Source organism: Crinia signifera, chromosome 2 (assembly GCF_055691185.1).
Source record: "Crinia signifera chromosome 2, ASM5569118v1, whole genome shotgun sequence".
NCBI classification, from domain to species: Eukaryota; Metazoa; Chordata; class Amphibia; order Anura; family Myobatrachidae; genus Crinia; species Crinia signifera.
The window spans coordinates 176,434,681-176,447,831 of NC_139218.1; the positions used below are offsets into that span (position 1 = coordinate 176,434,681).

A 13,151-nucleotide genomic window follows, 5' to 3' on the forward strand; every position below is an offset into this window, starting at 1 on the left:
CGCATCAATCAGAATAAGGGCCATAGTTATGGAATATAGTGATATTTTAAAATAGTGCAATGAATGTTTGACACTGATGATCATTATATATTAATTTTAATTATAATTAGTGAGCATATTTAGTGTTTGTATAAATGGATAATTTACATATTAAAACCATTATACCTAATAATACAGTACAAGTGAATAAATAATTACATATTAAGTTCATATAAGTAACGCAGTCCATAGTGAGTTTATAAAGTGCTTATGTGCCTATATTGTGACTATATTGCTTCAATGGTAATCCATTAGGAAGGTTGAGACCCCTGTTTCTTGTTACAATACGTCAATTGCTGTTCCTACAGCACCAGGTTTTCCCAAGAGGTCTCCCATCTTGGTACTGACCTGGCCCAACACTGCTTAGCTTCCAAGATCGGACGGGATTGGGCGTCTCAGAGTGTGGTATGACTGTAGATAAAATTCAGACCAAACAAGAATGCTAGGGAATAACCTTTATTATTGGTGAAGGGATACAAGAGTGAATGTCGTGATAAGGTGATAGTTAAAATATTTATAAAAATGGAGCAATTTCATAACTTTCATTGAAGCCCAGGGGATGCATGGTGTTGAGTTCGAAAATCCAATACATTTCTCTCTGCGACAGTTTTTTGGCCAGGTCACCACCTCTGGGTCCCAGTTTGACCCACTCAATAGCCTTGAACGTGAGTCCCTCTGGATTTGCATTATGATGAGTGGCAAAGTGTCTATAGATGGCGTGACTGTCTATTTTATTTTTGATGTTGCGGCTATGTTCCTGTACACGTAATTTAAGTATCCTCTTCGTTTTTCCAACATATTTCAAGTGGCATGGGCATTCAAGTAAATATATAACTGAAGATGTATTGCAGTTCATAAAGTCTCTAATCCTGAATTCTTTCTTGTCATTGAAGTCGGTGAAGGTCTTTCTATTGGGATGAACAAATCTACATACATTGCATTTCCCACATTTGTAGGATCCTGTGCATTTGACCATAGAGTTGTGTTGGGTTTTGATTGGCAGTAAAAGGCTAGGTGCTAGAATGTCCTTAAGATTTTTGGATTTTTTAAAAATTACTTCTGGGTTTGGAGGTAGAATTTCTTTTAGCGTTGGATCCATGAGTAGTACATTCCAATGTTTTTTTAGGCATTGTTTTATTTTTACTTCATGCTGGCTGTATGTGGTTATGAAGGCTACTGAATCTTTTTTCACTTCTTTTACCTTATAATCCAGGAGGTTGTCTCTGCTGACATTGTTAACTTTTTCGATTGCCTCTTGGAGGATTTCCATCGGGTATTCCTTCTCCTTGAAGCATTGAAGCAATATAGTCACAATATAGGCACATAAGCACTTTATAAACTCACTATGGACTGCGTTACTTATATGAACTTAATATGTAATTATTTATTCACTTGTACTGTATTATTAGGTATAATGGTTTTAATATGTAAATTATCCATTTATACAAACACTAAATATGCTCACTAATTATAATTAAAATTAATATATAATGATCATCAGTGTCAAACATTCATTGCACTATTTTAAAATATCACTATATTCCATAACTATATTATCTGGATTATAAAACCCATCACTTAATAGTAATGGTTGCACTATCACCGCAAATGGCTGCACTATTTTTAATATCACTATATTCCATAATTATGCCATCTGGATTATTTATATAAAACCCATCACTTAATAGTAATGGTTGCACTATCATCGAAAATTGTCTCGCGAAACTCTGATAGGATCATATATTTACATGTGTTTTTTCTATTCTTCCATGGTGAAATATCAGCGTAAGCAACGCTGACAAGATGGCCGCGGCTCCTTACTATTGGAGCAGGACCGTGGAGCCTTCTAGAACATGGCCGCCGTCAATCGTTTTCACAGACAGAAACAGTCACCCTGTCAACGGATACAGATTCCTTACGATGTCCAGAGTACTCCAACCACGCAGGCGCATCCACAGACGGAAGCGTGGCATATTGACTGAATCGCGGATATAGACGGGCCGCGCATGCGCAAAAGAAAGTCCATGATACCGGATGTGTGGCGGAAGTGCCGCAATTAAAAACAAAACTATGGATTATTCCTCTATATATATACTTTTTAGATTTATATTGTGGCGCCCTACTTAGCGCACTTATGGTGTATAAAATGAAGTTTGTCCCACAATGCTACATAAGCTAGTTATTTATTTAGAAACTAATGAACCATTTAATGACAGGATATGATGTCACAGTGCCCAGGCTAGTACAGAGGTATAAATATCAGTTTGGTCTCAGTTGCTCCCTACCCCTTGATGAAGTCTGACAGGACGAAACGCGTTGGGTGATCCTAGCCTCCAACTACATCCTTAAGTTAAGCGATTTTATTTCATATATTTATATTTATTTTTATATACTTGTCTAAATATTGTCCACATTGTTTTATCAAAAAATTGCTCCTTTTTATCTCTCATTTTGAAATAAATTTATTATTATTTTTAAGAACATCTCTAAAATATTTTTTTATTCCAGATCGTTAATCCTTTTTTAAAAAAAAAAAAAAAAAAAAAAAAAATTTTTTATAAACAATTAGTCGCCGTTATCTTTTTCCACTGTCTACATATATATATATATATTGTCCTCAAATTCCCAATCTTCTTCATCACCCATTCCATACTGGCATCACTTCGGTATACTCCAGCAAAGCATTGGGGGCCTGATCCCTTTTTTGCTTGTTTGAAAAGCCTTTGCTTGTAATTTGCCAGCGGCATTCGTGGGCCCGAAAGATGTCAATGAACCAAGTGGTGAACTTTATTTCAGGCTTTTGTTTTGACATTTCTATGTGACTAATGTGAAAAAAATGTAAATACATAAATAACATATATGCATCCCCCATTATGCACATAAACAGCATTGGCATCCACTTGGCAACCGCACCATGCATCCCATCCAAATTGCACATATCGTGCACACATATTCCACATTGCTTCACAGAGAACATGAACATCAGTCCATACCTAAGGGCAGCTTACAATCTATTTTCCCTACCACATGTACACGCACACACATTCACTGTTGGTTTAATAACATTTTTAATGGAAGCCAATTAACCCGATCACCCCAGCACATGCAAATAAACAACACATGACAGGCCTTTGTAGTGCACCATCACCCCAGCACATGCAAATAAACAACACTTTTCAGGCCTTTGCATTGCGCCATCACCCCACCCTACAGCCCACCAGATGCAGGGCTGGATTAACAATGGTCCTGAAGGAGCTACAGCTCCAGGCCCACTCTGCAAATGTTGTAGCTGAGGGATGGGGCTTTCCAACGAGCCCAGCCCTGCGTCTCTAGCCCCCTGTGAACCAGAGATACCGCTTGGCAAAGCTGGAATGTTTTCCCCATAGGATAAGCCGGGACCTGCAGTTCTCTGAATAAAGCTGGGCAGCCCCCGCTCTCTGCCCGGCTGTCAATGGCTGTCACTTCTGCCCAGCGGCACTTCTGCTTCTGTCCCCCAGTTACCGCAAGCATGTATTCTCCCTTGGCAATGAGCATGTAATCCCACATGGCAACAAGCATGTAACCCCTGGCAATGAGCATGGAACCCCTGGCAATGAGCATGTAGGTAAGCAGCACTTATGTACATAAGTTTAATTTAAATAGCGCACTTTCTCCAACAGGATTCAAGGCGCTTTACAGACATTAAAAAACACTGCACATAATACAGAGGATGTTGGTAGTACAGTAACAGACAAGTTACAGACAAAAGAAACCATTGAGCACACAGTAAGCATAATGCAGGATTGGTTATGGTGTTTGGCATAATTATGAACATTATGGTGTGTGGCTTAAGTAGTAGTATGTTTATTTATAAGGCGCCACAAAGTGTCCGCAGCACCGTACATAGCAAACAAAAAACAAATTACAAGGTAACGTACAGGGTGAGTTGATAAAATACAGCATAAATAGGGGTATAGCAGCATCAGTTCTGAAGTAGGTGTCAAAATTGTCGAGGAGACTGAAGATGAAGTAGAGGACGGGAAGAATAGGACAGGAGCACAGGTGAGGTAAAGAGGTAGGGTGAGTACGTGAGGAAGGAGGGCCCTACTCATAAGAGTTAAAATACTAAAAGGAGGTGGGTGGACGAACGAAAACAATAGGATAATTAGGAACATATGGGACGGAGGCAGGATAGGAGGATCAAAAGAGGTTAGAAAGAGGGATAGGCTAGTTGAAAAAAGTGGGTTTTGAGGGAGCGCTTGAAGGAGGTAAGGGAATCAGAAAGACTGATGGGTGGCGGGAGGTTGTTCCAGTGCAGGGGGGCAGCGCGAGAGAAGTCTTGGACACGGGAGTGGGAGGAAGTGATTAGGTGAGAGGTCAGTCGTCGGTCAGCGGCGGAGCGAAGAGGATGGGAGGGAGTGAGGATAGAGATCAGTGAAGAGAGGTAAGGAGCGGTGGAGGAGGAGAGAGCCTTGTAGGTGGTGGTGAGGAGTTTAAAGAGAACTCGGAAAGGAATGGGGAGCCAGTGAAGAGATAGACAGAGGGGGAGGCGGAGGTAGAGCGGTGAGAGAGGAAGATGAGCCTAGCAGCAGCTTTAAGAATGGATTGGAGAATGGATTGTTCTGCATTATATGCTTTGATTTATTGCTTTGTCAGCTGTCCTGAGGAAGGGGCGAAATGCTCCGAAACTTGTCGACACTGTTATGCTGACCTGTTCTCACTACTTTATGTTTTGAATACATTTGCCCACGTTTTGATTTGAGAGTGCCGCCTCCTGTCTTTCTTTATTTGGAGAACCTGCTTTTTCATTTAACTGAAGATACGCTGCTGTACTTATACTGTGGAAGGCACCTCCACTCAGTGACCCCCGCTGTTCTAAGTGCCAGTCCTCTGTCTACCTGTATATATATATATATATATATACATATAGAGGGGGATTGACCAGCACTCCAGCAGGTAACAACGATGTAGGCCCGGGGTGCAGACACCAAAGAACAGGTACAAGGGGGGCAGACGGGCGGCACTCTCACGGATTTGGAAAAAGACGACACCAACAAGCAGGTGGAATAGTCGACGTTTCGGAAGTCACTCATTTATCAAGACAAGAACAAATAAACAACAAAATGTACATACCTATATACCACATGTAAGCGTCCATCTGCCAATCCAGGCTCCACCGGAGATTGGTATCCGCTTCCCTCACTCTTCCGGGTTACCCCGTACTTCCGGCTTCAGCGTGCTGCGTGGTTACGCACCACCGCGTCTCCAGTGTGTATCAGGGTTGCTAGGAAACCATCCCCGGGGCGCTCTGTTGGAGACAGAACAGACACTTATAGCAGGCATCCAGAACATAATAACAAATGTGAAAAACAAGCAACATTTATACAAATCGCAATCATAAGAGGAGCCAAGCGGTACAAGATACTGGATTAGAGAAAAATATTTAATGAAAATTGTTCATTGAGACCTCGCGGTCTCATAGTGTCCAGTTTATAAATCCAGTACATTTCATGTTGCAGTAACTTCTTGGCCCGATCACCACCTCTCGGATCCAGGGGGACATGGTCAATAATGACATACCGTAGGCTAGCCAGGTTCTTGAACAAAGTGCCTGGCTACAGGCTGGTCATTCTCTTTTTTATTAATCGCGGCTCTGATAGCAGAGCGATGAAGTGCGATTCTCTCGCAGGAAAGTTCTTATAGTCTTGCCTATGTAGCATTTGCCACAGGGACATTTAATCATATACACCACATGGGTGCTGGTACAGGTGACTGGATGCCTGATCTTGAATTTAGTGCCAGAGAGGGGGTGAAAAAAGAACTTAGTGTTTGTCATACCACTAGGGTAGTGCACCCTGTGCAGGTATAACAACCACCTTCCTTTACAAGAGTATGAGCAGGGATTCTCTTAGCGATATCTGTGTGGACCACCCAATCACGTATGTTGCGGCCTCGTTTGTAACATGACATAATAGTAGTGTTTCTCAATTTCACCAGGTCACGATCTTGTTGGATCACAGGCCACAATTTTTTTGATGCAGATGATATAATGCTATCAGCATCATTGTAGTCCCTTACCCATCCGATCCGATCTTTCAAATGGTCGGGGTCCTTACTTTTCCTTTTCAAGAGATCATCTCTAGAAAGCAGATCTACTTTTTTACGTGCATTCACCAGTGTGGTCTCATTATAGCCACGTTGTTTAAATTTGTCCATCATATTAGACAATTGTGTTGGTAGAGTCACGTCGTTGTTGGTGATGCGTTTCACACGGATGAGTTGTGACAGTGGCAATCCCCTAATTAGGGCTGGAGGGTGGTGACTCTGGGTACACAGCAGTGTGTTTCTATCTGTGGGTTTGGAAAAAATAGATGTCATGATCTGTTGATTTTCAATAGATATCTGAACATCCAAATATTGGATGGAGGCTTGACTCATACTGAAGGTGAATTTGATTGGACAATCTTGATTGTTAATATCACCCATCAACTCTCTGAATTCTGTTTCGGTTCCCAGCCAAAACAGTAAGACGTCATCTATATATCTCGTATATAGAGCAATCTTGGGGGCAACCTGTTGATTAAAGAAAAACATTTGCTCAACCACAGACATATAGGCATTCGCGAACGAGGGTGCCACGGGAGACCCCATGGCACACCCCGTCCGCTGTAGAAAGAATTCCTTGTTGAACCAGAAAAAATTCCTAGTCAGGGTTAGCTCTAGAAGATGAATAAATAATTCAACGGATGGACCCACATATTCCGGATCAGCCTCTAAAACTTGTTTGGTTGCTAGCAGCCCCCCTGTATGGGGTATACTCGTGTAAAGGCTGCTAATGTCGAGAGAGCAAAGCCACATCTCAGGAGTAATCTGCTTAAACTCCCGGAGTTTGGTAAGTAGGGCAGTTTTATCCTGCAGATAGGTAGGCAGTCTTTGTATGCAGGGTTGTAAATAAAAGTCCAGCAGTCTAGACACTGAAGAATAGATAGACTCTCTGGCGGCAATAATGGGCCTACCAGGTGGAGACTCAAGGCATTTGTGCACTTTGGGAAGACAGTACAGCAGTGGCGTTTTAGGACAATCAGTAGTTAGAAATTTTTTGGTGGCTTCCGAGATCCATTGTCAATTGAAGGCATCCTCCAATACTTTATCCAGCTCAGCTTTGTACATCATGGTGGGATCTGTGTTGATATATAAATATATATATATATACAAACACAGGGGGCCCAGCACTCACTACAACAAACTAACTCACCTTAACATTCAAATAATCAATTAAATAAATAATGGGGTTTTAGTTCAATAATTGATCAATACATTTAAGCTTGCAGCCCATCGCCAAGGGACCCCGTTTCTCTACAAGTCCTACACTAATAACTGGTTTTCATGGGAACCTGACAACTGCATACACATCATAGCTAAAATGAACATGTGTTTTTTTTCTGGGTTAATGCTCAACTGCCAAGTACCTTATGGCTTTTAAAGGTGAGACAACCCCAAACACAGCACCTTTAGTATTAAAGGGGCAGCTGTCACAGGTTTCAGGTAAATGAGCTTATCTAGGGTGCATGAGAAAGCTATGATCACAGTAACAGAGGTTAATAAAAAATCAACCCAAATATATAGATACAGAAGTACCAACACACTCACCATTCCTAAGAATGGGGTGCAAACAGCACCCACTTCCCAGGATGGGGTGCAGTGGCCTGTGACCACACACTCTAGTAAATACAAACACAGGGGGCCCAGCACTCACTACAACAAACTGACTCACCTTAACATTCAAATAATCAATTAAATAAATAATGGGGTTTTAGTTCATGAATTGATCAATGCATTTAAGTTTGCAGCCCATCGCCAAGGGACCTAGGGTGACCAACTCATCCCTTTAATCCGGGACACATATAAATTACACAGGTTCTGTGGCTGGCTTTCACCTGGTTTTAAACTGTCACACCTCAAGACTCCATTTCACCAGGTTTTAAACTGCCACAGAACCTGTGTAATTAATATGTGTCCCAGATTAAAGGGATGAGTTGGTCACCCTAAAGGGACCCCATTTCACTGCAAGTCCTACACTAGTAACTAGTTTTCATGGGAACCTGACAACTGCTTACACATCATAGCTAAAATGAGCATGTGTTTTTTTTTCTGGGTTAATGCTCAACTGCCAAGTACCTTATGGCTTTTAAAGGTTAGACAATCCCAAACACAGCACCTGAATTAGTATTAAAGGGGCAACTGTCACAGGTTTCAGGTAAATGAGCTTATCTAGGGTGCATGAGAAAGCTATGATCACAGTAACAGAGGTTAATAAAAAACAACCCAAATATATAGATACAGAAGTACCAACACACTGGCCATTCCTAAGAATGGGGTGCAAATAGCACACACTTCCCAGGATGGGGTGCAGTGGCCTGTGACTCTAGTAAATACAAACACAGGGGGCCCAGCACTCACTACAACAAACTGACTCACCTAAACATTCAAATAATCAATTAAATAAATAATGGGGTTTTAGTTCATGAATTGATCAATGCATTTAAGCTTGCAGCCCATCGCCTAGGGACCCCATTTCACTGCAAGTCCTACACTAATAACTGGTTTTCATGTATATATACATGTACACTGTACTGTGTGTGACCTGTCATATCCTTATACTACCCTTTTAATTTATAGTGATAGGTTAGGTACATAGCAAGAGTTATAGACATACTGGGGGAAATTTACTAAAGGAAATTTGTAAAAAAATAGGTGTATTTGTATCCAGAAATTCACTTATTTTTGACATTTACTTTCCCGAAAATACGGCAATTCGTAGTCGTATTGATGTGCTATCAATATGAATACGAATTGCCGTATTTTCGGGATAGTAAATGTCAAAAATAAGTGAATTTCTGGATACAAATACACCTATTTTTTACAAATTTCCTTTAATAAATTTCCCCCACTGTGTGAGATATATAGTCACTTTATGAAACTTTAAGAGGAGGAGCTTCAAATAATCACAGGCATCCATGCTCTCTGGCAGAAATCCACGTTATAAATTTATTATATCAGATCTTCACACTAAAACTGGCACACACAACATATTCTTGTACACTGCCACATCATGAATATACTGCTGATCACCCTGCACTGAGATACACATTGGTCATATTCTTCAGTTATTACAAATTTAAATCCATTTTGTTACATAAAATATAGGAGATCATCACAAAGCCGGATTTATCACCCTACATCTCACACTAAACGATGGGATTTTTGCAGGTAAGTGATTTTCCTTTATTTCCATCAGTAATATTTACTTGCCTGTAGATAGAAAAGCTGTATTTGTCAGCATATCTTCTTAAATCACAAATAAATATCTGTACTGTATTTGAACCATAAATTTGTATAATGGTGAGGAACTTAGTATTCATGCCTAAGAAATATAACATTATCCTGCCACTAGCTTTGAAGATGATGCATGTGTCACACTAATATTTCAATTATCTATAGTTCAAGTTTAAAGTCAAGTTAAAAAATGTATTATTCTTTTCATGTGGAAATACGTGGAGAAAGCAATAGAGGCGGATGATGACAGAAAGATAGGAACACTAAATGGATTAAATGATAAAAACAAAGTAGTTATGGGTTAGAAATTAAATGGGTTTGTAGAAGTGTACAGAGGCATAAAAAACAGATGGCAAGTGGGGTCAGTTCTTAACTTTTTAATAAGAAATTTTTGAAGGCATAAAAAGAACTCTTTTGGGAAAAGAGTTGCATGTTATATAATCAGGAAAGGTATATGATTTATTTTCATATTTAGAGGAATATTCAATTAGTTGCGATAAATGACTATAGCTGAGGCAGAAGATGGTGGCCGGGATAACACAAGGGTCTAAAATGATCCCAGTTTCCATGTATTTTAGCCGATAACCGGGTCATTTTTCAAGTGAAAAAACAGGCCACAATTGAATTGCCAGATAATTTTGGGCAAGAAAAATGCCCCAGAATATTTTCTGGTTAAATTAATATCTGGTTAAATTGATATCTCCCTTTATGTTTATGCCCTATTCAGGATACTGTGGTTTGACAATCTGTTGAGACGCTCAGTATTCTTATGCTGCACATATACTTGTGCGATTACATTCGATGCGATCTCGGGTTCAGTTTTCCTTGAAGTTCAACATTCGATAAATCGCATGAAAAAAGCATTTTAGTGCATTCGATTTTGCATTTGATCATGCGATTGATCGAATGCACCGTTCGATAAAAAAAGGTTGGGTGGAAGAGGAGGGGCCAGGAAGTGACCAGAACTCTTCAAGAATCGCACGTCGCTGTTTAGAAAAATCAGCATTCGACTGCACATACAATTCGTGCAGCACATAAGACCGTGAGACGTGACATTCGAGCAGCGTGCTCGCGCATCGCGTCGAATGGTACACATTTTGTGCATACAATCATTCAGTTTCTCGACCAGATGAGGTCGAAATCGAAGGATTGTATACAATATCTCACAAGTGTATGGGCAGCATAATCTAGTCTAATATAGATTTCTAAATGAGTATGTCTATAAATCTAATTTGAGAATTGGATTATGCATTTCATGTGACAGTGGTTACTCGGTAGAGAGATGCTTTTAGAAAGTGAAACTTTACACACATTTCCAATGATAAGATATTTATAAAAAGAAAATAACCAGTCCTTGCACTAATTGTGAATGTTGTTTTACAGGTTAGTTCCCTTTTTTTTGCTTATTTCTGACAGTGGTGTGAAAACTATGCATGATAGGACTCTGTGGGTCAGATTTATTAAGTCTGGTGAAGTGATAAAGTGGCCAGTGATAAAGCACCAGCCAATTAGCTCATAACTGTAATTTCACAAACCCAGCCTGTAACTTGACAGTTAGAAGCTGATGCAGGGGCAGCAATGCTGGCAAGTAGATTGCATATGACAGTATAGATTCAACATAATCAACTTTATAGTAGTACTGCAAGCAGGAGTAAAAAGCTATAAGTAGCCTTTTGGGGCCACATTTCCTATGCAATCAGTATGAAAGGTAAATATGTTTATTTATTGGCTAGCTAACTACTTTATTTATAGTCCCAGCAACAGACACAAAAAAATTGAATCAGTAACCCTTATTGTCCAAAGAAATTTGATTGATTATTTTGCAGCACCGATTTTGCAGCACCGGTGTGCACACGGGTGAGGTGATATTTGTAGTACCCTGTCCCAGCTCACACAGCAGCAGACACAGAAAAATTTAAAATAATTATTAAGAAGTCAGTAATCCCTTTATTTATTTATTATATTATATTTTGCAATTTGCACCGACGTGTTGCTTGCGCAGGTGAGGTGAGACTTGTACTACCCTCTCCCGGCTTACACACACAGCAGCAGACACAGAACATTTTTAAAGGATTATTAATAAGTCAGTATTATTTATTAACCCCTTTATTCTAAAATAAAAATGATATTTTGCCATTTATTTTGCACTGACGTGTGGCCTGCACAGATGAGGTGAGACTTGTAGTAGAGATGGCCATCATTGCCATTGCCATCGATGGTTGCCATAGATGGCAATTCTGCAACTGGCCATCAATAGTGCTTAACTATGCAATGGATGACCATCAATATTTTTACATATCGATGGCCATCCATTGTGTTTGATTGATTGGCCTTTGGGCCAATCAAAACACGGGGCGGGGCTTCGCAGGTGTCAGGGGCAGAGCTATGCTCCGTGTCCTGGCACTTTGAAAAAAAGCAAAACATTGTTTTGCTGTTCCATCGATGGAGGGAAACCATCTAGTTCTCCCCCATCGATGGCAAAAGTATTCGACATCGGCCATGAACCATCAATGATTTCGAATCATCGATGGCCATCCCTAACTTGTAGTACCCTGTTCCAGCTTAGTCACACAGCAGCAGACACAGAAAAATTTAAAAGGATTATTATTAAGGAATTTGGTGGTAGGGAGTGGGACTGGACACTGGAGGACAGGTAAATCAACCTATAAGAGGCACAGGCACAGACTACAGGGATAAATATATAATATACAGCACAGCACAGACTCTGTCAGTGTACCACCACACTACACTACACTACACTAACACAGTCAGACTCAGCAGGTTGTCACTATCAGCAGTGTAGTAGTTAAAACTACTACACCACGCAGGTAGTCACTATCAGCAGTGTAGAACTACTACTACACCACGCAGGTAGTCACTATCAGCAGTGTAGAACTACTACTACACCACGCAGGTAGTCACTATCAGCAGTGTAGAACTACTACTACACCACGCAGGTTGCACAGCAGGGCAGGAGAGGGAGCACACGGGCGGGCGCCAGGTAAGACAGCCAGATGTGCACACTGTTGAATCTCCTAGACTGGAGTGAACATGGCGCCCGCCCGTCCGTCCATATATACATATAGTGACGTTTTAGTGATGTTGTCCGAATCACACGAGATCCGACAGCGGGAACTCGTGGGTGCCGGAAAGGCGGGCTCCGAGTCCGGGTGGGAAAACCCAAACAGGTGTTCAGGGGTGTCCGGATTCTCATCTCTACTTAGTCCCGAAATCATTGTGGTATCCAGATGGTTCACAGACAATGGCCCTTATTCAGATCTGATTGCAGTACAAATTTGTTCTCAAAATGGGCAAAACCATATACACTGCAGGTGGGGCAGATGTAACATGTGGAGAGAGAGTTACAGTAGATTTGGGGGCTTCAGCCTGGTCAGGTAAGTCCTGGAGGGGGGGGACCCCTTCATTGGGGGGGTCCCCACTCCCCCAGGGCCCCTGGCCAGGCTGACCGGTCAGGGGGTTAATGTTTTGGCCGCGGGACCTTATATCATAAGTGTCCCCTGGCTGTGACATTACCCTGCTGGCTGGTTTGGCCTGGGGCTGGTTCTTAAAATACGGGGGACCCCTAGTCATTTTGTCCCCCGTATTTTGGGAACCAGCCCCGGACCTGGAGCCTGGGGCTGGTTGTTAAAAATCGGGGAACCCCTATTTGTCGGGTTCCCTGATTTGTAATTACCGGCCCCGGCTCCTTCAGCCTGGTGCTGGTTACAGCTGTGGGGGGGACCCCGTGCTGGTTACAGCTGTGGGGGGGACCCCACGCTGGTTTTTTTTTTTTATTT

General features: G+C 41.2%; 1 protein-coding gene and 1 pseudogene across 2 annotated transcripts in view; both read right to left on the bottom strand.

The window, feature by feature from the left end:
• LOC146060227 (tetraspanin-18B-like) overlaps positions 1-13,151 on the bottom strand; it is a 142,122-nt gene that overhangs the window by 73,438 nt on the left and 55,533 nt on the right. The window contains exon 2 of one of the 2 annotated variants that reach the window (XR_014470401.1): positions 5,152-5,326. The exons of the other annotated variant lie outside the window; for it this stretch is intronic. The gene's annotated coding sequence lies outside the window, so the exon portion shown is untranslated. The remainder of the gene's footprint in view (positions 1-5,151; positions 5,327-13,151) is intronic. 2 annotated transcript variants of the gene reach the window in all.
• Positions 339-458, bottom strand: LOC146061218 (5S ribosomal RNA; annotated as a pseudogene).